At 40.9% G+C, this 25,067-nt stretch overlaps 1 protein-coding gene across 4 annotated transcripts in view; it reads left to right on the plus strand.

Moving 5' to 3' along the window:
• LOC126995363 (aryl hydrocarbon receptor nuclear translocator-like protein 1) overlaps positions 1-25,067 on the plus strand; it is a 236,414-nt gene that overhangs the window by 187,253 nt on the left and 24,094 nt on the right. The window contains exon 14 of one of the 4 annotated variants that reach the window (XR_007750211.1): positions 21,176-21,549. The exons of 2 other annotated variants lie outside the window; for them this stretch is intronic. The gene's annotated coding sequence lies outside the window, so the exon portion shown is untranslated. Of the gene's footprint in view, positions 1-21,175; positions 21,550-25,067 lie in introns of those variants that run through there. One more of the 4 variants, XR_007750216.1, reaches the window with a different exon arrangement.

Raw genomic sequence — 25,067 nt, forward strand, 5'->3', positions numbered from 1 at the left:
ATTAAGAAATTATTAGGAACCTTCCATAAAATGACAATTGAAAGGTTTCCATAGTGAATAATTTGAAAAGCCTCAAACTCAGGGTATCCTACAAACTTAACATTCTCTCTCTCTCTCTCTCTCTCTCTCTCTCTCTCTCTCTCTCTCTCTCTCTCTCTCTCTCTCTCTCGAGTTTCGCGCTATCCGAGTTTCGCGATCCTCGAGTTTAGCGCTTAGTCCTAAATTCTTACCATCACGACTTTCGCGCATTACCGCCACGAGCGTCGCGTTGCTTTGACATGTACGGGTCACGTTTACCTACCGTCGGCGTCATGCGTGCTGCCTTAAAAGGCGATGTCCAACCATTGGGGCTATGGGTTGCCCGTATGCCCAATCGGGAGCGAGTTGTTGGTTGTCCTTATGAATGGAAAACGGTTGTGAGTACAAGTGTGGGTACGTGGGTACCGACGCCTGCATGTAAACAGACGACAGCAGTGGCTGAGGAGTGAGGAGCAGTGGAAAATGGCCTGCCAAGAGACTCGTAAAATAAACTTGCAGAGCTGCTTTGCTTACTACTTTATTAACAAGATAAGAGAACACCCCGTGCTGTGGAAATTCAGTCCAAAACCCTTCTTCTCAAGTCTATGAGAATTGCAGATCTCCCGGTGTTGTTTTCCTCTTCTTCTTTTGTCCTGTAATGCATGGCAGCAACGGTGAAAAATAATAGTGGAAAATAGCAAAAGGGCATAGGAAAGCAAAATCAGTGAAAGAAAAGGACAGAAAAACACCTAAGTTCAGGGTGAAGTGTATAAGTGCGCACTGTTAAGTAACTAAGGGCCACTTTCTGTCACTTTGTTTTGATCGTTACCAATGGCAGCGATCGCCGCTTAGTATTTCACGTGAAACTGGCCGATGGGATGGGGTAGTGGCGGCTGCAGACGAAGCGAGAGATGTTGAGAGTGTGTGGTAAGTGCGGGGCTAGGCTAACCCCGCAGCCGCCACTATCCGATCGGCCAGTTTCACGTGGAAATACTATAGCGGCGATTGCCACCATTGGTAACGATCAAAACAAACAAAATGACTGTAAAAGCGGCCCTAAGTGCATGTTGTGAAGTATAAAAGTGTGGAGAAGGAGGACCTAAGAAGCGATACAAAGCGTTACAGGTCAAAAGAAGAAGAAGGTCCACTTTACACTGGCCAGTGTTGCAAGAAATCTCTCCCCGCTGAAATTAGTCATTCTGCTGTCCACCACGCATGTGCACTGTGGGAATACACAACATTAAAAGTATTAATTTGCCTGGTTTTGTTTTAGTTTGTCCACTTTTGATCTTTGTGAGCGGTGATGGAAACAGTAAGCAAGTTGAACCTCTCTGTGAGCTATTTTGCGGCGGCGGCTGCGGTTTATGCTCAATAGGCATTGAAAAGTCAATCATGATATTAGTGATTTAGTGATTTATAACAGAAAGAGTTAGCAGATTATTTCATAACACACAGAAAACTACCAGAAAATATAAGTTTGTCCAACTGTCCCACGGGTGACCGCGAGCGACTGCCCTCACTTTAGCAGACGACACCACGTGGATCACAAGCGTGTATTCAGAACTGCCAGCCAATTGTAAGGCAGCCGGCTTCAACTGCGGCTTAAAACGACCTGTTCTCACTTCCCACTTTCTGCCTATTACCTATTTACCTATTTTGAAATAACAAGGAAGTAAAGTCGAAAAAACTGTGATAACAAGGGATTAAAGTCGAAAAAAAGTCATTATTTTCGGAACCAATAAGCGCTTTTACATGTATTTCAATATCTCGAGTTCCGCGATCCTCGAGTTTAGCGCCATACCTTCGGAATGAAGCATGCGCGAAACTCGAGAGGGTACTGTATATATATATATATATATATATATATATATATATATATATATATATATATATATATATATATATATATATATATATACACACACAGTGGTGGACACCGCTAACCGAAAAGTTAAGTTAGCTTTGCTTACGCTAAATCGCTAAACTGATAAAGAAATTAGTGGAAGCTAATGCTAACTGCTAATCGCTAACTTTTCTTTATATGGATTTAGCTTCAGTTTAGTAATTTTGTTCTAAAACCCTTAAAAACAGACCGAGTGACCTGAAACTTCAATATGTGTAGCTTAGACATAGAGCTTTCGAAAAACGTATAGCATGCCAAAATCAGATGATGATAAAGGTGTACACAAATAGATTCCACATACACTTTATTTATGCCTAATATATGAACTTGCAATAGCAGTGCAGAAAGACAAAATCTGGTAATATATCTGTTGACACACTACATAGGACTACTCCCCCACACAGCTGGGGATAGTGGATCAATTTAGCTACATAAATGTAAATAATACTAAGAAGTATATTAAGTGAATAAGTAAATAGCAGTTTATTTCTTGTCTGGTGGAAAATATTGAATTCTTGTTATTAAATCCCAAGTTCAAAGAGTCGGAAATATAAGATGCATTACCCTAAAATACCAAAAAGTTTCCCTAATAATTGTCCAATTCCCCTAATTTAAGGCATAATTTACCCAAAAGTGGAAACCCTGGCATTATTGCACCACGTGGCTCAACTGATGCCGTGTCTGCCCACAACGGACAAGAACAAACCTGTATGAACTTTTAGTGGACTTAAAGTTAGCGGAAGAGGAACTACGTTTAGCGGTAGCTAATTGGTCCGCTAACCGTTTCCAAAATTAGCGAAAACGCTAATCATCTTATAAAAAATTATAATAAAATATATATTATATATAGATATATATATATATATATATATATATATATATATATATATATATATATATATATATATATATATATATATATATATATATATATATATATATATATATATATATATATATATATATATATATATATATATATATATATATATATATATATATATATATATATATATATATATATATATATATATATATATATATATATATATATATATATATATATATATATATATATATATATATATATATATATATATATATATATATATATATACAGTAATCCCTTCCCATATCACGGTTCACTTATCACGGTCTTGCTGTATTGCAGATTTTTAAATTGTATCGTATTGTGGATTTCTCGCTATATCGCGGGATTTTGCGGTTTATAGACATTTTAAAATATTTATTATTTCAAATATTTTTGCGGTAAAATAAGCATTTTCTTGCCAAAAAAATGAAAACGATATAAATCAACGTAAGTAGGAACACACCTAAATAAGCACTACGTCACCTACCTATTTTTTATTTTTCCGTCGCGGCCTATTGTGCCGTTTCACTTCTCCCCCACTTCCCTTCTTTCTTCTCCCTCTCCGTCCCCGTATTTTTCTCCTTCCTTCTCATTTATTTCTTCTCTTCCTATTCCCTCCCTCCCAGTTTTTCTCTTAGAATCTCTTTCAATCCCATTCACACCTTTTCTCTCTCCTTTTACCTCACTGTTACCCGACCCTCCCTCCCTACCTCTCTCTTCTTTTTTCCGTCCCATTTCCTCCACTCATTTCCTTTTTTCCCCTTTCTCACACCCTCTTATCTTTATATATATATATATATATATATATATAAATATATATATATATATATATATATATATATATATATATATATATATACAGTCGTCCCTCAAATAGTACGGTTTCGGTTTTGTACGGGTTGTCATGGAAGAATTTTTTTAGGATTTTTAAATTTCCTGCTCGTCGCACCAAGTAGCCATGGCGTGAGTGGCAACACTGTTCTACCAAAACACCTGCTGAAAGCACCCCAAAGCATTCAAGAAAGGTGTTCACCTTGCAGAAGAATTCAGATTTAGGAAAAGTAACGTTATGGGATGAGTTACGTTGTGGTAGGGAGAGCATACTACGTGAATGAGAGCAGTGTTCACTGTATCTATCATAGTGTAAAACAAATTCTTGCCGCAGTAACTGCCAGTGCTCCAAGAGTGCTGCAAGAGTGGAGGTAAAGGCCGTCCTTTTACTAAGCCTCGTCGTTGCTATGGTAATGGCGTCTCACTCGCAGCAAAATGACGTACGCTGATCTTCCTGGCGACGTTTAACATGCAGTACTAGTTGTCCTGGCTGATGAACTCCTTACAACAGAAGATGAAAAGGAAGCTGCAGTGGTTATGGTGGCACAGAGAGGTGAAATGCAATGGAAACACTTATATGTGTTTGTTTGGGCCATATTTGCCGATGACGTCATCACAGCACGAAGGCGCTCCACCTCTCAAAGCCGGGAGCCAGCGGACGTGCCGAGTTGGCAACTCGTGCTGCTGCGTCACGCGTTTGAGAGCACTCAGGACGTTCTGAGAGTTCCGATTCCCGCTCTCAAACGCAGCCCAAAAGTGTTTCTAGGGGGAGCACTAATTCTATACGCATTTTCGAATAGTACAGGGGTCCTGGGTCCCTAACCATATATATATATATATATATATATATATATATATATATATATATATATATATATATATATATATATATATATATATATATATATACACACACACACAAGGCTTGCCTACACTAGCGTTAGCGTAGATAATGTAATATTGCAAAAAACAAGGTAAAACATTCTCGGGGCGGCGGGACAAGGCGGACAGTTTGACGTAACCTGTAACATTTTTTCGATTTTACGGCTATAATACATTCTTCCTGCACTCGTTTCATATATCTACGTGTGCGCAGGCTTAAAGGGCTGACGTGGGCGTACGGGCGTGAGCTTAAGTAGCTTCGTTTGTGAGATAATAAGGATATATATTCTCGGCGTGAGCGGGGCGGGGTGGCGGTGGCGCGGCTGAAGATGTAGCCCGTACCATATTTTTCTTTTTTACTGCTATAACATATCTTCTCTGCACTCGTTTCATATATATACGTATGCGCGGGCGTGGAAGGCTGTCGTGGGCTTACGGGAGTGATCTTAAGTAGCTTCGTTTGTGCCAATGATATATTAAATGCGATAGGCGAACGTTGGGTTTTTGGGTCCGAAGACCCGTAGACACCATATCCGGGTTTTTCCCATATCCGGGTGCCCCCGTGGCTCTATTAACCTGGATACCAGAGGGTTTACTGTATATATATATATATATATATATATATATATATATATATATATATATATATATATATATATATATATATATATATATATATATATATATATATATACAGTACCCTCTCGAGTTTCGCGCTCGCTTCGTTCCGAATGTAAAGCGCTAAACTCGAGGATCGCAAAACTCAAGATATTGAAAACACTGAAAAAGCGCTTATCTGTTCCGACGCATGGAGTTTTTTTTATATTTTTTATACATGTGGGCTATGGCACCAATAGACTATCCATCTGGGCTTGATGGTCGGCCCCGAGCCCGTCATGGCGCAGGCAAGTGTTTATAGTGGCGCTATTATAATTGGCTCATGCTGCCCCCCCGAGCTCACCTTTTTTCTCCTTCACTCCCTTGTTATCTCAAAATACGTACCTTGGAAAAAGGAAGAAAACAGGAAGAGAGAACGGGTCGTTTTAAAGCCACAGATGAAGCCTTATGATTGGCTGAGCTCTAAAAACACGCTTGTGATTCGCTGGGAATCCGATGACGTTATCGTCGGCGCTCACCCGGTCAGCGGCCTCGCTGCCTTGGGGCAGTGTCACACTGGCCGTTTTCCTCTAACCGTTGTGGCTACTGGCAACGCCCGTGCGCCCATCCGGGAGCGATTGTCAGTTGTCCCTAACCTGGTGTCACACCGGGCCTTTTTCTTCCCACCGCGTTGGCGACAGCTTGGGCAACCGTCAAATCCAACTTTTCCGGGTGTGCGTCACACACGGCCAAGGTTGGTTGCCCATATCCACATCCACAACGTAAACAAAGCACTTGCCCTGTATCAACATGGCGTCGTCTGCTAAAGTAAGGGCTGCCGCGGCTTGTGCTGCCCAAGTTATGGACTTGTTGCATCAGTTAAATGTCAGGAAGAAGCTGTTGTGGGTGTGGCATGTCTGTGGGTCCTCTGTGCCATTTCTCATTGTCACCATTGTGCATGAGCGGCCAACCCACCCATCTAGACTCTGACCACATAAACACGTGGATCGAGTATCAACAAAGACACACACACACACACACACACACACGATGCGGGCAACCGACCTTGGCCGTGTGTGACGCACACCAGGAAAAGTTGGAGTTGCCGGTTGCCCTAGGTGGTGCCAACGCAGTGGGAAGAAAAATCACTGTGTGACACCAGCTTACGGATAATCGTGAACTCGCTCCCAGTTGGGCGTACGGGCGTTGCCTGTAGACTCAACGGTTGGATAAAAATGGCTTTAAAGCAGTGAAGTCGCTGATATGGTGAGCGTCGGCGATGACTTCATCGGACTCCTAGCGAATCACAAGCGTGTTTTCAGGACTGTCAGCCAATCCTAAGGCAGCCGCCTTCAACTGCGGCTTCAAAACGACCCGTTCTCTCTTTCCATCTCTCTCTCTCTCTCTCTCTCTCTCTCTCTCTCTCTCTCTCTCTCTCTCTTGCCATAGCCACAATGTTTAAAGAAACGTCCAGTGTGATACTACCTTAAAGGCGTGCGTGACGCCGATGGTAATACGTGTAAAAGCAGCGCGAAACTGGTGATAATGCGCAAAGTTGGGATGGTAAGAATTTAGGACTAACCGCAATCTGGATAGCGCGAAACTCAGGATATATATATATAGATATATATATATATATATATATATATATATATATATATATATATATATATATATATATATATATATATATATATATATATATATATATATATATATATATATATATATATATATATATATATATATATATATATATATATATATATATATATATACAGTACCCTCCCGAGTTTCGCACTACCCGAGTTTCACGATCCTCGAGTTTCGCGCTTAATCCTAAATTCTTACTATCCCGACTTTCGCACATTATCGCCCCGAGTTTCGCGCTGCTTTGACACGTATGGGTCACGTCTACCTACCATCGGCGTCACGCGCATTGCCTTAAAAGGTAGTGTCACACTGGGCGTTTTCCTCCAACCATTGGGGCTACGGGCAACCGCGGCGTATGCCCAACTAGGAGCGACTTGTCGGTTGTTCATACAGACGGAAAACAGTTGTGGGTACGAGCAACCACGTGGCTGTATGTAAACAAACAGACGACGGCAGTGGCTGTGGAGTAAGAAGCAGTGGACGATGGCCACCAAAAGACTCATAAAGTGGACTGGCAGAGCTGCTTTGTTTACTATTTAATTGACAAGATAAGAGAACACCCCGTGCTTTGGAACCAGAGTTCAAGAAACTTTTTTCCTCCAGTCTTTGAAAATTGTAGGACTCCCGGTGTTGTATTCCTAGCTGTCCTCCCGCGAACTACGCATGCTAAGAAGCAAATGTAAACAAACAGAGTTGTTGATAAACAGAGCTGTTCTCATTCATCCCCCGACAGCATGGTGATGCTCACTTCGTTTGCCAACTCCCCCATCTCATGAACCTATGATGCCCTCTGGCCCCCCCCCAATAAAAATCTGCCAAAATTACGAGCCTGCATATGCACATCGACATGTTTTTTTTTTTTTTTTAATTAGCAAGATGCTATTTCTCGTTAATTTACTCATGAATCACTGCATGAAGGTTATTTATTGGCTCAAGAACACAACACCAGTCTTAACAGCACAGTTCTCTGATGAGGTTTGGGTAAACACTCCTGTCCTCCAGTCCTTGAAGCCATAATCGTGCCCATGTGGCTTGCCTGTGGTTCCTCCGTGCCAGAAGTTATCATTGTCACCACTGCACATGCGCAGCCAAACTTCCCATCTAGACTCCGCCCACATAAACACGTGCATTGAGTAATAACAAACAAACACACACACACACACATGCACACACTCACCAGACTTATCAGAAACCATGGCAGATATTTCTGATAAACAGAAACGATTTCACCATTTCTTTGAGTGTGTTAGAACGTATTTGGTGAGTGGCTCACATGAACCAAACCTAACTCTTGGCAAGAAGAGAGCAGTCGTCTTTAACACTGCTCCCTTCTTGCTATTGTTTATGTTGGTTTGTATGAACCACTCACCAAATAAGTTCTAACACACTCTAGGAAATGGCAAAGCCATTTCTGTTTGTCAAAAACATCTGCCATAGTTCCTAATGAAACTGGTGTGTGTGTGTGTGTGTGTGTGTGTGTGTTGCTACTCGATCCACGTGTTTATGTGGGCAGAATCTAGGTGGGTGGGTTGGCCGCGCATGTGGAGTGATGACAATGAGAACTTCTGACACGGAGGAACCACAGATATGCCACACCCACAACTACAGCAACAAGTCCATAACTTCGATAACAGAAGCACAAGCCCTTCAGTTTGGGATTCAAACCCATACTCTGTAGTACAGATCAGGGCAGCCTCAACTATCTACACTGCCAAATGGCTAAAAGTTTATGCGAGGGTCAACCTGCCATCACTCATGATCATGAGGCATTTTAATCATATCATATAAGCCGCGACAGCCCTTACTTTAGCAGACGACGCCATGTGGATTACGGGGCGACTGTCCTGTTTACAGGTAACCGACCTTGGCCGTGTGTGATGCACACCCGGAAAAGTTGCAGTTGCCGGTTGCTCCTACCGCCAACGCGGTTGGAGGAAAAAGGCCCAGTGTGACACCAGCTTACGGACAGCCGACAACTCGCTCCCGGTTGGGCGCTGTAGCCCCAACGGTTAGAGGAAATTGGTCAATGTGACACCGCCTTAAGCAGCGAGGTTTCTGATTGAGTAAGCGCCGTCGATGACATCATCGGACTCAACGAATCACAAGCGTGTTTTCAGAACTGCCAGCCAATTGTAAGTCAGCCGTCTTCAATTGCGGCTTCAAAATGACCCATTATCACTTCCTATTACCAAGCTACGTATTTTGAGAAAACAATGGAGTAAAGTCGAAAAAAAAGTCAGTTTCTCCACGGGTCAGAACCAAAAAGTGCTTTTTCATTGTTTTTAACACCCCGAGTTTCACGATCCTCGAGTTTAGCACTATAATATATATATATATATATATATATATATATATATATATATATATATATATATATATATATATATATATATATATATATATATATATATATATATATATATATATATATATATATATATATATATATATATATATATATATATATATATATATATATATATATATATATATATATATATATATATATATATATATATATATATATATATATATATATATATATATATATATGTGTGTGTGTGTGTGTGTGTGTGATACTGCTGTTGTGTGGGGTTCGTGGGCGGTAGGAGAATGAAATTACCCTTTTCGTGGACGCATAATATAATGTGTTCAAACCTGTCAACAATAACATTTACCGTCAGGATCACAATCATGACACTCGAAACACCCGTGTCTCTGAGCACTAAAACCAGGCAGCTGAGCACTTCACTTAACATCTTACGTTTTACATTGTATGTCACTTATAACAACAGATAATGTATAATCAGGTATATAAGCAAAGCACTTCACTTAACATCTTACGTCCAACATTGTATGTCACTTATGTCACTTACTAATCAATAACAACAGAAAGTGTATAGTCAGGTAAATAAGCAAAGATAGAACTATACTAAGGCACAGGGGCGGTTCCAGGATTCCATTTTGGGGGGCTAGGGATATGACGTCACCCCCCGCCCTTTCCTCGAATAATCTCTTTCTTTGTGGTTGCTATAGAGCCTGTTGAGTTCAAAACGCCCCCTATGTCGCCATCACCCATTTCCTCTGTCACCCATTTCCACCACCACCCATTTCCAGTTTTATAAGAGTCGGCAGAGAACCTGCTCCGTGTCCGAAAGATTATGAGAACTGTATGAGCACTTCGTAGCGCGACTGTACATTGCATCCACACCACCACCTCCATCATGTAAACACAGAAATGGCAGCATCTTGTGCCTTGAAATTTTCTTTTGTCTTCTCGTTTCGTCATAATTGAGTGTCTTTCCACATTCACTACCTTACTTGCACACTCCAGGCACATTCAGAAACAGTATTCACCATTCGTGCCCGTTTTCTTTCATTGTGTCTAGACGCACCCAACCCACCCTATATAGTACAGCGGATGAGACACACAAAATGGCCAAATTGTGCACTTTTGAGTAAAAGCAAGAGACTTTGCATGGTGATTCTTCATCCAACAGGAATGAAATTTAGAAATGGAGGCATTTGAAAAAAAGCATATTTTCAAGATGGCGGCCAAATAAAGATGGCGGTCATGAGAAAATCGAGATTATTTTCATGGAACACGAATTTTGAATGCTTTCTGATAAATATCAGAGAAATTATACTTATAATTAAGAAAAAAATATTTCCTTTACCAAAAATATGTGCTCCATAAGCTTGACATTGAATAATGTTGAATATAAATGAATCTAATAATAATTAATATAAAACCTAACATGCCTTATGAATGGGAAGTAACATGTTAGGGGAAAGCAATCAACAAAAAGCAAATGAATAAACACCCACCAGAATGACTCTTCAACCAAACTGTTGGGAGTTGGAGGTGGCATATGGCAATGGGGTTGGGTACACTTTTACATCAATATATTCTTAAGTTAACCCAAGCCCATTCTGCCCCTGCGGGACGGCAACCCGACACCTCATGCAGGGGTGTACATTCAGTTGGAACAATCACCTGCACATTTGCAGAGATCAGTGCATTTCAAGGAAGCGCTTCGGCATTTGCATCTACCATGACAACCCTTTGTGCAACCGCAACACAACAGTTCAATACACGTTGCAGAAGCTGGAGGCAATGTCGACCACAATGGTGTCCATGCGGTACTTGTGCCAGACTGCTCCTTGTCCCATCCCCATGAGGATGGATCAGGATATTCTGGTCGAGCTATTAACGCCTGGCCCCAAATATGTCCACCTTGGTATACTGCTCTTCGCACGTGCTGAGTAAGGGCTGCTTGTGTCGGTGGGATGTTCTCGATCGTGCGGCCTTTCTGAGTAAACAGAACTCGCCGAACATCATTGACTTCTGTGCTAGCTGAAGTTCTGTTATACAACAATACAACAAAACGTTCAAGTTCAGCATAGTGAGAGTCAGAAATTTCTTGTGGAGGGTTGGATGACAGGCTAGCAAATGTCGTCGTGATGTGGTCATATGTTTGCCAGAGTAGCCAGGCCTTTTTCTTGCCTATACCATACATTGCAGAAACTGTGTCACATCCTGTAATACTGTGAAACAGTGGAAGACCAGTGCACCTCTGTGGACAGATTTCTTCTTAGGTCTCGGCAATTCCTGCCGCTGCGTTTGGCATGGATCTCCTGTTTGTTCAATAGTGGGATACTGGAATATAGAAATTCCAGTTCCATGAAAGGAACCATGTGATGTCAAGGAGCTCGGATTATGATCGATATTATCAACGGCTCCAGTACAGAAGATTCCTCGACGCAGGTTTGTTGGAACCACAGCCTCTATTTCATTGAAATGAGCAATAGCAGCATCGGTGAGTTGTGTTGACACTTGAAGGACTCTATCATATGATACTGACATTCCTAGATGATAGAAAGAATCCAGTAAGTTCCTACTTCGTGTGTGTGCATGGATCTTGAGGCCCAAGTACAAGGGCAAAGGAGTTTCATTTTCTTTGCTATGAGTGGCTGTTCTGCCTTGGCCTGAGCGCTTAACACAGTTGAATTTAATGAACTGAGCGATGGAGAGTGCTGCTTGATACTTTGCTTTGTTGTTGCATGTAATACTTGGCCCTGTTAGCGTCATTGTCATCAAAGATAGGAGAGACTCTGGAATGCTATCTTCCTGATTCATAGATGATCCATCAAAACACTTAGACTTATGATTGAATATGTCTCTGCGAATTAGCCTGGCTGCCTTTGCGAGACACAAGGCTTCATCATCGCCTGAGTCTCTGTAGGAAGACTTAAGTGCTTTGCCTACCTGATGTGTGAAAGCAAGCAGCACGTCTTTACCTGAAACATGAGCCTGCAAGTCAGGAATTGCGCCTAACAAACGATTCTTTAACCTTGTACTGTGAGGTCTTTGCTCAATGCCATTCTCCTTCAAACTTGAAGCATAGAGACTTGTAAGATGAGCCAGTCTTAGAGGCTTTGGGTCGCAGGAAACTCTGTGTTCTTCAACATATTCAACAAGTTCAGCAAATGCAAGACTGTGAAACGTTTGTCCATCTTGTTCTTCACTTTCCTTCAAAGCTGACTCTCTCCTTCTATACAATTGGGCCAAACATGACAAGTGATACTTTGCTTCCTGAGCTATCAAATCACCACCAGAAAGCTTTGCAATCAATTTCTCATCCTGAACGTCAAACGCACATTTTCTAACCTTTTCATCAACAGAGTATGTTTCGACATTATGAAGTTCTTCCTTTGTCACAGTGTCACACAGGAAACACACCCGTGAAATAGTGGCAGATATGTCTCTTCTAGTGAACTTACGAGAGCTTGTGTTATCACCAACAGACTTCCGTTTCTTCTCAGCTCTTTCTACGGCTTGGTTATTGCACTTAAGGGAACACGATTTGTGCCACTTTGCACAGTTGTCTCTAAAGCTGGCCTCTACGCCCTTCCCTTGGTCAATTCTGGTAAGGTCAAGGGAAAATGGAAGGGAATTGCATTTCTGCAGGCGATTCAGGTTGTTGGCAAGTGTTGTCCAACCAGCCCCACCTTTCCCTTTGCTGTTGGCAGGACATTGTAATTGCTCAGATGTATCGTTTTGACAGAGAATACACAAGTTCCAATCAGTTGGATTGTTACTCTCGTTGCTAGTTGACGGTTGTTCTGGTTCATTCATTGTTGTAACGAGCCAGTTACACACACGCAGAAAGTTCACAGCAGAACAGCATCAGCCAGAAGCACCTGCACCACGTTCCTGAAAATGAGAATATATATATATATATATATATATATATATATATATATATATATATATATATATATATATATATATATATATATATATATATATATATATATATATATATTGCCACATTGTATAATATCACTGCACCAAATTGTGTGCATTTGCTGCTAGTTCACCTTGGTTTATATCAAGATAAATGTAACATTGTGGTCATTTTACCAACGCCCCGGCAGCCATATTTGATTTGGCGGCCATCTTGGAAATTCGCATTTTTTGCGATGCCTCCATATCTAATATTAATCAGCATATCCTAAAGTATATACAGACCAAATTTCATGCTTTTACTATGAAGTGCACAATGGTTTCAATGATCCGCTGTACTAATACTGGAACTGCCTAACACACAGTAAGGAATCGGCTGAAATTTGTGGGGGGTTCCCCCCCCCCCCCCCCCCTTGTATCTGCCACTGCTACGGCAGGCGCTTGCACTTACGTATCCAGGGCCTACTAAAATGTCTCCGTCTTTCTGTTCCTTGTGTACCTCTGGGTGGAGCTCTACAAAGGCAGACAGCGAGGCCGAGAAGGGACGTCTTCCCTTCACCGTTACTGTTAGCTGTCTCCCTCTTCCTCGCCTCCTACAGCGCCCCGAGCGCCCCATCATACATGTCGAATCATCAAGAATACACGTGTGTGGATGCATCAACCCTGCCCCCCGAGTCAGTGAGAGCATTCATCTGTTCTTCGTTTGCTATCGAGACGATACCGAAATGCTGGCTTGGCACCTTCAACACCGAGCAGCCGTGACACACCATGACACACCACAGCCAAACTTCTCTGTTTTCGTTCTCTACACCATCGTTTACTCCTCGTCTTATTTATCTATCTTATTCCTCATACTTTCCCTTTCACTTCCACCAATCATTCGTTCCGCCTTCTGGCTATATAGCAATATATATATATATATATATATATATATATATATATATATATATATATATATATATATATATATATATATATATATATTGTTACGCCACCCCCCACCACACACCATCCACGGGCAGGCAGGTGGCGTGATCCCCAGAACAATCACACGGGCACCGGTCACTGACAACGGCCCACACAGAACACCGAGAGAAGGAGGCACAAGACAGGGCACAAAGGATACACGTTCAACACTAATTTCTAGTTTAATGAAAGGTTCCTCACACAGTACAGCAACTCTCAAGGGCACATAGAGGCACGACAGACTCGCACACAACTCACGGGGCATTCAGCTGAACCCCCGCAAGCCCAGACACGCATCTTGCTCTCACTCGCTTCCGCTCAACTGCCCCTCAGCGCCTCTCGCTCGCAACTCCCCTGCCCGGCGGCCAGTGGCCGCGGGCTCCCCGCTGTCTCTTTCGTCCCAACACGTTGAGCTGCACCATGCTAAGTTAATATTGCATCATGCTACGATTTCATCACATTACACATGCAATCACATACATACAGCACATTCGTAAAACTATATATATATATATATATATATATATATATATATATATATATATATATATATATATATATATATATATATATATATATATATATATATATATATATATATATATATATATATATATATATATATATATATATATATTATACAGACGCCCCCCGCCGTTCGCGGCCTTACCGTTCACGGATTCGCTTATACGCGGGCTGGGTAATTGCGACCTCCCCCTGCCGAACGCAGATGAAAACTCGCGTATACGCGGTCTGATCCTTACTAAGTGCCGCTTTCACAGTAACTTTTGTTTGTTTTGATCGTTACCTATGAGCGGCGATCGCCGCTACAGTATTTCCACGTGAGTGGCCGATGGGGTAGTGGTGGCTGCAGAGGAAACGAGAGGTGTTGAGTGTGTGTGGCAAGGTGCGGGGCAGGGCTAACCCCGCAGCCGCCAGACCCCATTGACCAGTTTCACATGGAAATAGTACAGCGGTGATCGCCGCTCATTGGTAACGATCAAAACAAAGAAAAGTGACTGTGGTAACGGCCCTAAATCCCAATATTATACATTTAAAATCCTTGATAATTACTGGGACCTGCCAGAACTGGTTCTTAGAGACTCGAGGCTACTACTTTGAGAAGTAAACAAACATGGGGGAGACTAGCAGAAGGGTAACGGGTATAAAGTTTGTACGTGCGTACCGCCGGGAACAGCAACAAACGGACCTTCCAAGGGCCCAGTAAACATTCAAATTAATTGACAATATACTGGATGTATATGGATATACATATGAATATTAACACAGAGGGGAGAGACGAAGATTCACTAATACTTGATGGCTGGGTGAAAGACGGTAAACACTGGTGTGCAGTGTTGCCAATCGATCGTACTCATCGAGAGAGAGAGAGAGAGAGAGAGAGAGAGAGAGAGAGAGAGAGAGAGAGAGAGAGAGAGAGAGAGAGAGATTTACATAGAAAATCAGACCACACAGACCCCATGGTCCAGACTAGGTGGGCTGTCCTTAAACCTAAGTGATTCTACACTAATCAGATGGCTCCAAAACGATGCATTTCAACTCTAGTTGATATTAAGTTGAAGGAAGTGACGGTCGAGCTTGTTTTTGAAGGAGTCAATCGTGTTACACTGGACCACTGACGGTGGGAGCTTATTCCATTCTCGCACTACAACGTTAGTAAAGAAAAATTTGGTGCAGTCTGAATTTACTTGTCTACATTTGAGTTTTACGCCATTGTTCCTCGTACGCAAAGTGTCATCGATCATAAACAATGTTGATCTGTCTACATTCGTGAAACCATTAAGTATTTTAAAAGATTCGATCAGTTTTCCTCTTAATTCTTAATTGAAAACGAGTATATTTTCTCTCTCTCTCTCTCTCTCTCTCTTAAAACAACAACAAAAAATCTCAGGTTAACATAGTGTAGAGAAGAAGAAAAAAACGTTTAGATGAAGGATTAGTGCAAACACGGAGATAGTCTATTAATAGCGTCTTCCATTTAGCGTAACCCGTTTCTGGGTCGTGATCTGTAGAGTCCCTTGATAGATAGAGTCCCGACAACCTAAGATTTGGACGCCATTATTGGCCTTGTTTTCGCCGCGCTTTTCAAACGCTAGCACACGCTCTCGCGGCGAAAACAGGGCCAATAATGGCGTTCAAATCTTAGGTTGTCGGGACTCTATCTATCAAGGGACTCTACAGATCACGACCCAGATACGGATTACGCTAAATGGAAGACTGCATAGGATTGAAGTAAAAAGTGTGTGTGTGTGTGTGTGTGTTTTATCATGAGTCGGCTAATACATGAAGGAACACAATCAACCTATTGTTATGCTGATTATGGCTGTTTATATATTGTATAGCACTGGTCATTATTTTTTTTATAACTGGATGCGGGACGATATATTATAATACAACAGTAAAAAAAAACCACGTTATTCGGTTTATAAACCAATATTGATCGCGTATTTGTGGAGTATAGAATTAACGTATATTTATCTTTCATACACCACAGTCGTGGGCAGATTGGTGATCTTATAATAAACTAAGGAGGTTAGAAAACACCTGTCTTAGTAATGCTCTGAGGAGCGCCCTCACGGGGCCTCCCACCGCCTCGGCGCATGCTATTATTGGGAGACGCGAGGCCTCCGTGCTCTGCCGAGTCTGGGAGCCGAGTGGTCGAGCCGGCCACGCATGCGCAAATGGGACGGGAGGCAACAGGTTTTCACGCTACAACGGCGAATAGGCTTCCTTCATTATAGTTCCCACAGTCAGTTTGTTTGTTGATCCTTTTAGTGTATCATCTAAACATTTATAAACAATAAGTGCAAAACATGCAGTATATAAGACAGTTATATATATTTAGCAATAGCATCGTGTAAAGATATAGATTATTGTACATCTGGCAGTCGGCAGCCGCCTCAACGCGTTTCCACATTGCATCGACTGTTTCAAAATGATTGCCGTCGGTTTCTCGAAATATTCGTGTGTAGCAGTGTTAACGAGGATTCATATGCTTCTTATTGAAATCACACGTTAATCTTGGGTATTTTCTGCGTTTTTCTGTACGACTGTTTTTCTTTTAGAGTTGATAAGAAAAAAAAGTGTATCGTTTTGATCGAAGTGCATGAGGGGAGGCCAGATTTGTCCCCCCTCGGATCAGATAAGGTTAAGGCAATGCACATGACGCCGACGGTAGGTAGACGTGACCCGTACATGTCAAAGCAGCGCGAAACTCGGGGCGGTAATGCGTGAAAGTCGGGATGGTGAAAATTTAGGACTAAGATCAGCGAAACTCGAGGATCGCGAAACTCGAGAAGGTACTGTATATATATATATATATATATATATATATATATATATATATATATATATATATATATATATATATCTATATATATATATATATATATATATATATATATATATATTGTTGTGATTGCTGTAGTATTGTTGACTTCTTTCCCAAACTTTCCTTCCGTAATGTGAATATGCCCTGAGGATAATTTCTTTCATGATGACTAAAACTGGCACTTTGTATCCATCAGCAGATAGGATGCAATTTTTCTTCTAAGTATCAAAAATTTGCCCCAAGTCTTATGCATATGTGTTATAGACCAGAGACCAAGGACCATATTCTTAAGCATTTCAACACCCAAGCACATATCTTTGACATGGTTTTCATAGGAGTTTTGGACATTTCCAGGGATTGTTTAATGACTCAGGTGGTAGTTTGACCTTATTTTCTGTACTGTGAACCTCAAAACACTTATGAGGACTCAACTGATCTTCTTGGCCTTTGGAAATAGTTGATGTGAGATGTGGAATAGTCAGAGAATATCAACCCAAGCACCTAATCCGCAAGGTGTTTAGCCACGGGGCTGAATGAGCAGCAATAATTCACTAAACACTCAAGCTGTTACTACCTAGCAGTGCTGGGAAAGATTATTTATAAAAAAGTTTGGTGACCTAGTTATTGTCAATACTGCATCTGCTCTGCATCTGTTGGCCCGCAACTCTACCTAATACCCAGTCATCTAAGTGATGAAAGGTAATGAAGCAAAGGCACAGCCTTGCAGCAGTCCCATTTTCACATGAAAGAAGCTAGATACATCTTCCCAACACTTCACAGCACTCTCAATCCCTGATTACAGGCCACTCAATACATCAACAATATATACAAAAATTTTGAATTTGCAAATACCAGAAGGCCTGAGGCACTGTGTCAAAGGCCTTCTTAAGATCAACATAGGTTGCAAGCATCTGCTTCACCAGTACACAAAGTGCTAGAATTCGGTCATTTATTAACTTACCAGACATGAACCCTGACTGCTCAGGCAATAAGTGAACTAGCACCTTATTTACATGGCACTCTGAGCAGTGTGATACAAGGCAACAAGCTGCAGTTTAAATAGTATTGACCTGAGAGGGAGACTTGGAAAAGAGCTTCTTTAAGACTTAGCAGGCAGGTCAGAGGTCATTAGCATTGAAATGATCCTAGGCATTCTTTGTGAGACTCTTGACATTCCTCTTCTAGTCTTTTCTTGGGAAAGCTCTAGTCCTATATTGGTCCTGTCCCATAAGCCTGGTAACATGACTTCAATATGCTTCAGCATCACTCCTAAAGCAAAACCACCCACAGATCTTGGGCACTCTCTGATTCACTCCTTTACAGCTGGGAGAGTTTCACATTTAAGCATATTTCGCAATTCTACTAGGTCCTCATGGGTGCCTGGCACATTGAACCAATTTGAAAAAATGAATACATACTCATGAGCACACACCACATCTTTATTTTTTGAAGAAGAAACATTATAATTACACCTTGAGATTCTCCCTGACCTGACATGAAGTTTGAGTGTAGCAACAATAAGCCTATGATTGGTGGCAGAGAACTCTGTGCATCACATGTTATGAAGGATCCTCCAGTGCGTGCTTGCATGGATGTTGTCAGTCTCCTTAGCTATCCCTTCAGCATTGCTATACCATATCTAGCAGTACAGCTCTAAGGTCATATCAATGAAAACTTCCAACTTTCCTTCTAGAAGGAGTATTAAAACTCCTCCTCCTTCTAATAGTAGTTATTACATCACTTCCTGGAAGGTGGAACAAATTGCATTACTCTTGCCATATAGCAGCTGGGGAGTTTATGATTATAGCCTTATAAGTAGAGTGGTATATGATAAAGATTCAAGGTTTATAAGATTTTCTGGTATAAATAAGTTATTTATGAGCATATAAGCTTGAGCATTGAGGACGATATGAAGCATCAATTCTTGCGATAAATTTGCCTGACCAACCCACCCAGCCTTTAAAGCTGTCAAAATAACCCCCAAGGACTTTTACATTTACAGTTGCTTTTAAAGAATTCTTGAAGTAAACTAGTGATTTCTAGAAGTAAGAAGGAAATTTAGAAAAAATCTCTCCCTTGAAAACTAAACTTCACTTTCAATAATACAACCCCTGGTCTCTGATACAAAGAACCTGCAATTCCCAACCTTCTGGAGTTGTCAAAAGTCAGGAAAGATCTCTTGGCGTTCCAGGTGCTATAGGCATGGGGACCAACACATTACTCAAAGCCAGCTCTCTTAGTGCCAGCAATGACATTAAAAATACCCAAGACAATAAGTGAGTGTGCCCCCTCGGAGCACTGGTGTAATATTAAGTTAAGTTTAGCATAGAATATCTTCCCTTTAATTTCACACATCTCAGTAGGAGCACATATTACAATCAGAGACATAAGCCCAAATGTGATTCAGTTTCACTTACATTATATTCCCACCAACTGGAATAATCTTGACTACAAATGGCTGGAGATGCCTTTATATATACTATATAGCTACTCTCCACTACTGATCTCGCCACTACCAAACTTCATCTCACAGAGGCCCACGACCTCCACCTTCAGCCTTCAGAACTTAGTAGGTAGTGAGGTAGTCACTGATTTTCAGGCTCAGGAGTTCAGTCTCCACATGCAGAACCCTCTGAAGGTTTAGACCACTCCTAGTCCCAAGAGCAGGCACCACTTCAGCACCACCCTGGCTGCTGCCAAAACATTAAAAGGAGCTGGGGGGGGGGGCAGAGATTTTGGAAGCTCTGACAGTGGTCAGGCTCTCCAGCATGACTGGGTCAGGGTCATGACCAAAGTCTTGACCTCAACCTCTACCTTTTTTTTTGGGGGGGGCGGGTGGGGGGGTTGAATGGGATGTCATAGAGGAAGGAGTTGCAAACCCCACCCCAACCAATCCTTATCAGGGATTAGGGTGACTTCTAACTATGCGCAAGGACACAGAACCACTGAGAGTGTAAGATCCCTCAACCCTTGGCCACCACAGTTTTTATGATTACTATTAAGTTTCATCGACAAATGTGTACTGACAGACAGGGTCATTTTATTTCATAAATTTTTCATCTGAGATTTACATCACCACTTTATATATATACTCTCATTAAAGACCATAATCTGGGTGCCCATGTAATGGGGAGAAAATATTGTATGCTCAGATTTTTAAACTCAATGGCTGGTGATCATATGGGAATGAGGAAAGGTTGAATGAACTAAGTGAAGATTAAATATACACATAATAGCCAAACTACATATCAGCTTAAAAGAAGTTAAGTAAAATTATGTGAAATAATTGAAGTACACTTTATCAATACTTTTGTGACACCTTCATCCTAAACTTAACCAGCACAATATAATAATTCATTTTACCTGAACATCAGGTCTCTGGGCTCAAACAGTATATGCTTAATTTTGCTTAATGTAAGCTTTTATATGTAACATTAGATTGCCTTTGTGTTATATATGTGTCAAAAGAGTTAATAAGACTCATCAGCATATCTCCTTTCATTTATGCTGAATAAATATTAATATGTTTTGGTTATAAAAACTTTAATTTCCCTAGACAACTGTTTGGTAACAATTAAAAAATGTTTGGGGCCAGGTAATGTTCATCGACAACATAAAACAAACAACAAAATTAATATTATGCTTTGAGTAATATTATCATCATCAGCTATATACAGTCATTTACCATCTTGAAATTACATACTGATAGGAAAATATAATGCCAGATAAATTTTAAAATGTTTAAATTCCTCATTACAGTGGTATGATATTTTGATTGATTTTGGAAACAGTTATCCTTTAAAGTTAAGTTATATTTCAAGTGTATTTGCTCATATTTTCTTCTACCTACAGAAATGTGATTAGAAGAAACTGAAAAGTGCTATATGAATGAACGTTCATGATGTCTGCACTATGATAAACCAACTTCCCAGTGATGAATGCATCTGCACTGTACTGTTTATCATAGTAATATCATTGCACTAGAACTTGATTTTCTTGCAAAGTCTCCTCTTGTCAAGATGACAATAAAGATTGAATAAAGGTACACAGCATACATTTCCTGTTGCTCTTCAAAAACATGTAATTAGATTTATATGTGCATATTGCTACACTCAATATGAAAAATATGGCCTGTTGCTGATGTTCATTTATATTCATAGCCTACAAGTTTTGCCAGCTCTTAGAAACATATTTGCAACACTGTGCAGTGACATTAGTTTTACCAATAATTAGAGTATGCATATGTATCTAAAAATTTTAATTTGCCATTCTACCATGGTTTATTTTAGAATATGCATTTTGCACTGTAACACACCATATATATATATATATATATATATATATATATATATATATATATATATATATATATATATATATATATATATATATATATATATATATATATATATATATATATATATATATATATATATATATATATATATATATATATATATATATATATATATATATATATATATATATATATATATAGACATATATATATATATATATATATATATATATATATATATATATGGTAGCGTACTGGGCCCACATTCACCGCGTGATGGACGACGCGGGTTCGAATCCCCACGCTACCACTCGGATTTTTTGGTCACCGCCGAGTGGCTTAAAACTACCCACATGCTGTCCTGAAGACCACCCATCAACCCGGACTCTAGAGGGAGCCGTCCAAGCGAATCAAGAACGAGTTCCGGGGGGCAGCATGAGCCAGTGCAAGATGGCGCCACTATAAACACTCGCCTGCGCCAGAACGGGCTGGGCCGACCATCAGACCCCACCTGGAAGAAGCCTTGGGCCGACCATCAGGCCCCACCGGGAAGATGCCTACCGGCGCAATAGGCAGCAACGTAAAAAAAATAAATAAAATAAAAAATATATATATATATATATATATATATATATATATATATATATATATATATATATATATATATATATATATGGTGTGTTACAGTACGTGTAAGATGCACATTTTAAAATAAACCATGGTAGAAAATATATATATATATATATATATATATATATATATATATATATATATATATATATATATATATATATATATATTTTTTCTACCATGGTTTATCAATTATCACACCCATAAGTCAGACCCACTTGTGCACCACAGAATTTTTTTAATATTGTTTACTTTATTCACTTAGCGCGAATTCAGTTAGCGCGACCGAGTTCATCCACCTAATTCTCGTGCTAAATGGGTCTCTACTGTAAGTATGTATGTATGTATGTATATATATATATATATATATATATATATATATATATATATATATATATATATATATATATATATATATATATATATATATATGTGTTACAGTATGTGTAAGATGCAAATTTTGAAATAAACCATGGTAGAATATAGATATATATATATATATATATATATATATATATATATATATATATATATATATATAGATATATATATATATATATATATATTGCTACGCCACCACCCCCGCTGAACACACTCCACAGCACGGGCAGGCGGTGGCACCTCAACCCCAGACCACCACACGCAGGTCGTGAACACCTAGAACAGCGAGGCACACCACACCGTCACTCCCAGGGGCAGCCAACACACCACGAGGCAAGCAGGGCAGGGCAAAGAGGCTCACAAAAGCGGGTTTTCTCCTTTACTGGACAGCTCCAACACGTACAAGCACTGGTTCACAAGGCACAGTAACTCTTAGTACACAGAGGGGGGCAGACAAAGCACAGGGCTCGCAACTACGGGCAGGGGCACACAACAGCGGGCAGCACGTCTCTCCTGTATCGCAGCTCAACTCCCTCTCTCTCCCGGGTTGAGTCCCCGGGCTGCTGCAATGCACCCCCGCCCCGGCCATCACAGCCCTCCGCGCCACAAACTAGCACCCCCCCACACAAATAACACATCAACTAACACATACAGTCACCCCCCGCCGTTCGCGGTCTCACCCATCGCGGTTTCGCGTATTCGCGGTCAACTAATTGTGACCCCCCCCCGCTTATACGCGGCCCCAGTTTCGCGTATACGCGGATGCATTGACGCTAAATAGGAAGGCAGAGAGGAGGGAGGGAGGCAGAGAGGAGGGGGGAAGGGAGAGAGGAGGGAGGAAGGCAGAGAGGAGGGAGGGAGGGAGGCAGAGAGGAGGGAGGGGCGGGGCAATGGACGTTAAGGCGGTGTCACACTAGCACTTTTTCCGTCGATTAATGCCATTTCCGTCGATTTTTCATCGTTCCGCATGAACTTATCGCATGAATTTGTCAGACGATCAGGATCGTTTCCGCCTGCAAATTTCCGCCTTTGTTTACATTTCCAAGACCAAGACCGAGACTTTCCGCGTGGCTTCAACCTGTCTCAAACGCTCTCCTGCAGTGACAGCCTTCCTCATCCTGGTGTCACTTCTGGCAATAAGAGGTGTCACTAACTCCAGAAGTCTGTGGTACTGGCTCTTGTCCAACCTGATCCAATTCTTCAGAGTCTCATGATCCTCTAAACTCAGCTCTTTTAACAGCCTGCTGTACACACTTTCTCTTTCCCGACGAGCCAACCATGAGCGCATCCATGCACGCTTTTTGGCTTGTTTAGCTCGTCTAAGTCTCACAATACACAGTATTAGGTTCAGAGCAGCGTATCTTTGCCGCAGCGTGGACTCCATGTTTGTTTACATTCCCATGGTCTGTGCCGACGGAAAGTTTCAGACGAAACACCGTTTGTGTGTGACAGGCCGCAGCCAAGATATCGACGATTTTCAGAAAAACGACGGAAAAAGTTGACGGAAAAAGTGCTAGTGTGACACCGCCTTTAGGTTGCTCCTGAGCGACTTCACGGTTAGACTGTGACGTCATGCTTTCCTATTGGCCAGCAGCTCACTCAGGGACGACTGCTATTGGTCGAGATTTTCTCATAGCAACATTATCCTAAAAAAAAAAAAATTCACGCGCCGCCACACTGCAGTGTTGCCAGATTGGGCTACTTATCGCAAATTGGGCTACTTTTGGGAACGAAAAAAACATGTTTTATATGACGTGTCAGAGGTGACTTCCCCAAATGCATATTTTCCCATAGGGTTATAGTCCCGCCGTTCGCGGTTTCGCGCATCGCGCCGAAGTCCGGGAACGAAATACCCGCGAACGGCGGGGGATGACTGTACAAATATACCCCCTGGCGTAACACTATCCCCCCCTACAAGACAGTCGACCCGACTGCCACAACATTCTACACACAACATGAAAAAGTAAATCAGTCTGTCAAAATCAACTAGAGCTGGACAGAATTCGCCGCGAAACCAAGAAATTAATAAAACGAAGCAAGAAAAATTTTGAAGAATGTACAGCGGAAACGAGTAAATCTAATCCTAAAGATTTTTTTAGCTATGTTAATAGTAAAAAGTCACTCACTTGTGGTATCGGACCGCTTGCTAATGATAATGGTAAGCACACGAACGATGAAAATGAAATGGCTACAATCCTAAATAAATTTTTCGCATCTGTATTTACCGACGAAGATTGTTTATCACCTCAACCGCCGGAGGTTAGAAGGACCGAAAAGAAAAAAGTGGCGTTTTACGCACAATTGAAAAGATTAAAGTAAGCAAAGCTCCTAGTGCAGACAAAATTACCCCTAGGGTCTTAAAAGAAATCAAACATCAAATTTGTAAACCGCTCTCCATCATATTCAATAAATCTTTAACAGCTGGAAAAGTTCCGT

Source organism: Eriocheir sinensis, chromosome 8 (genome assembly GCF_024679095.1).
Source record: "Eriocheir sinensis breed Jianghai 21 chromosome 8, ASM2467909v1, whole genome shotgun sequence".
In the NCBI taxonomy this organism is placed as follows: domain Eukaryota; kingdom Metazoa; phylum Arthropoda; class Malacostraca; order Decapoda; family Varunidae; genus Eriocheir; species Eriocheir sinensis.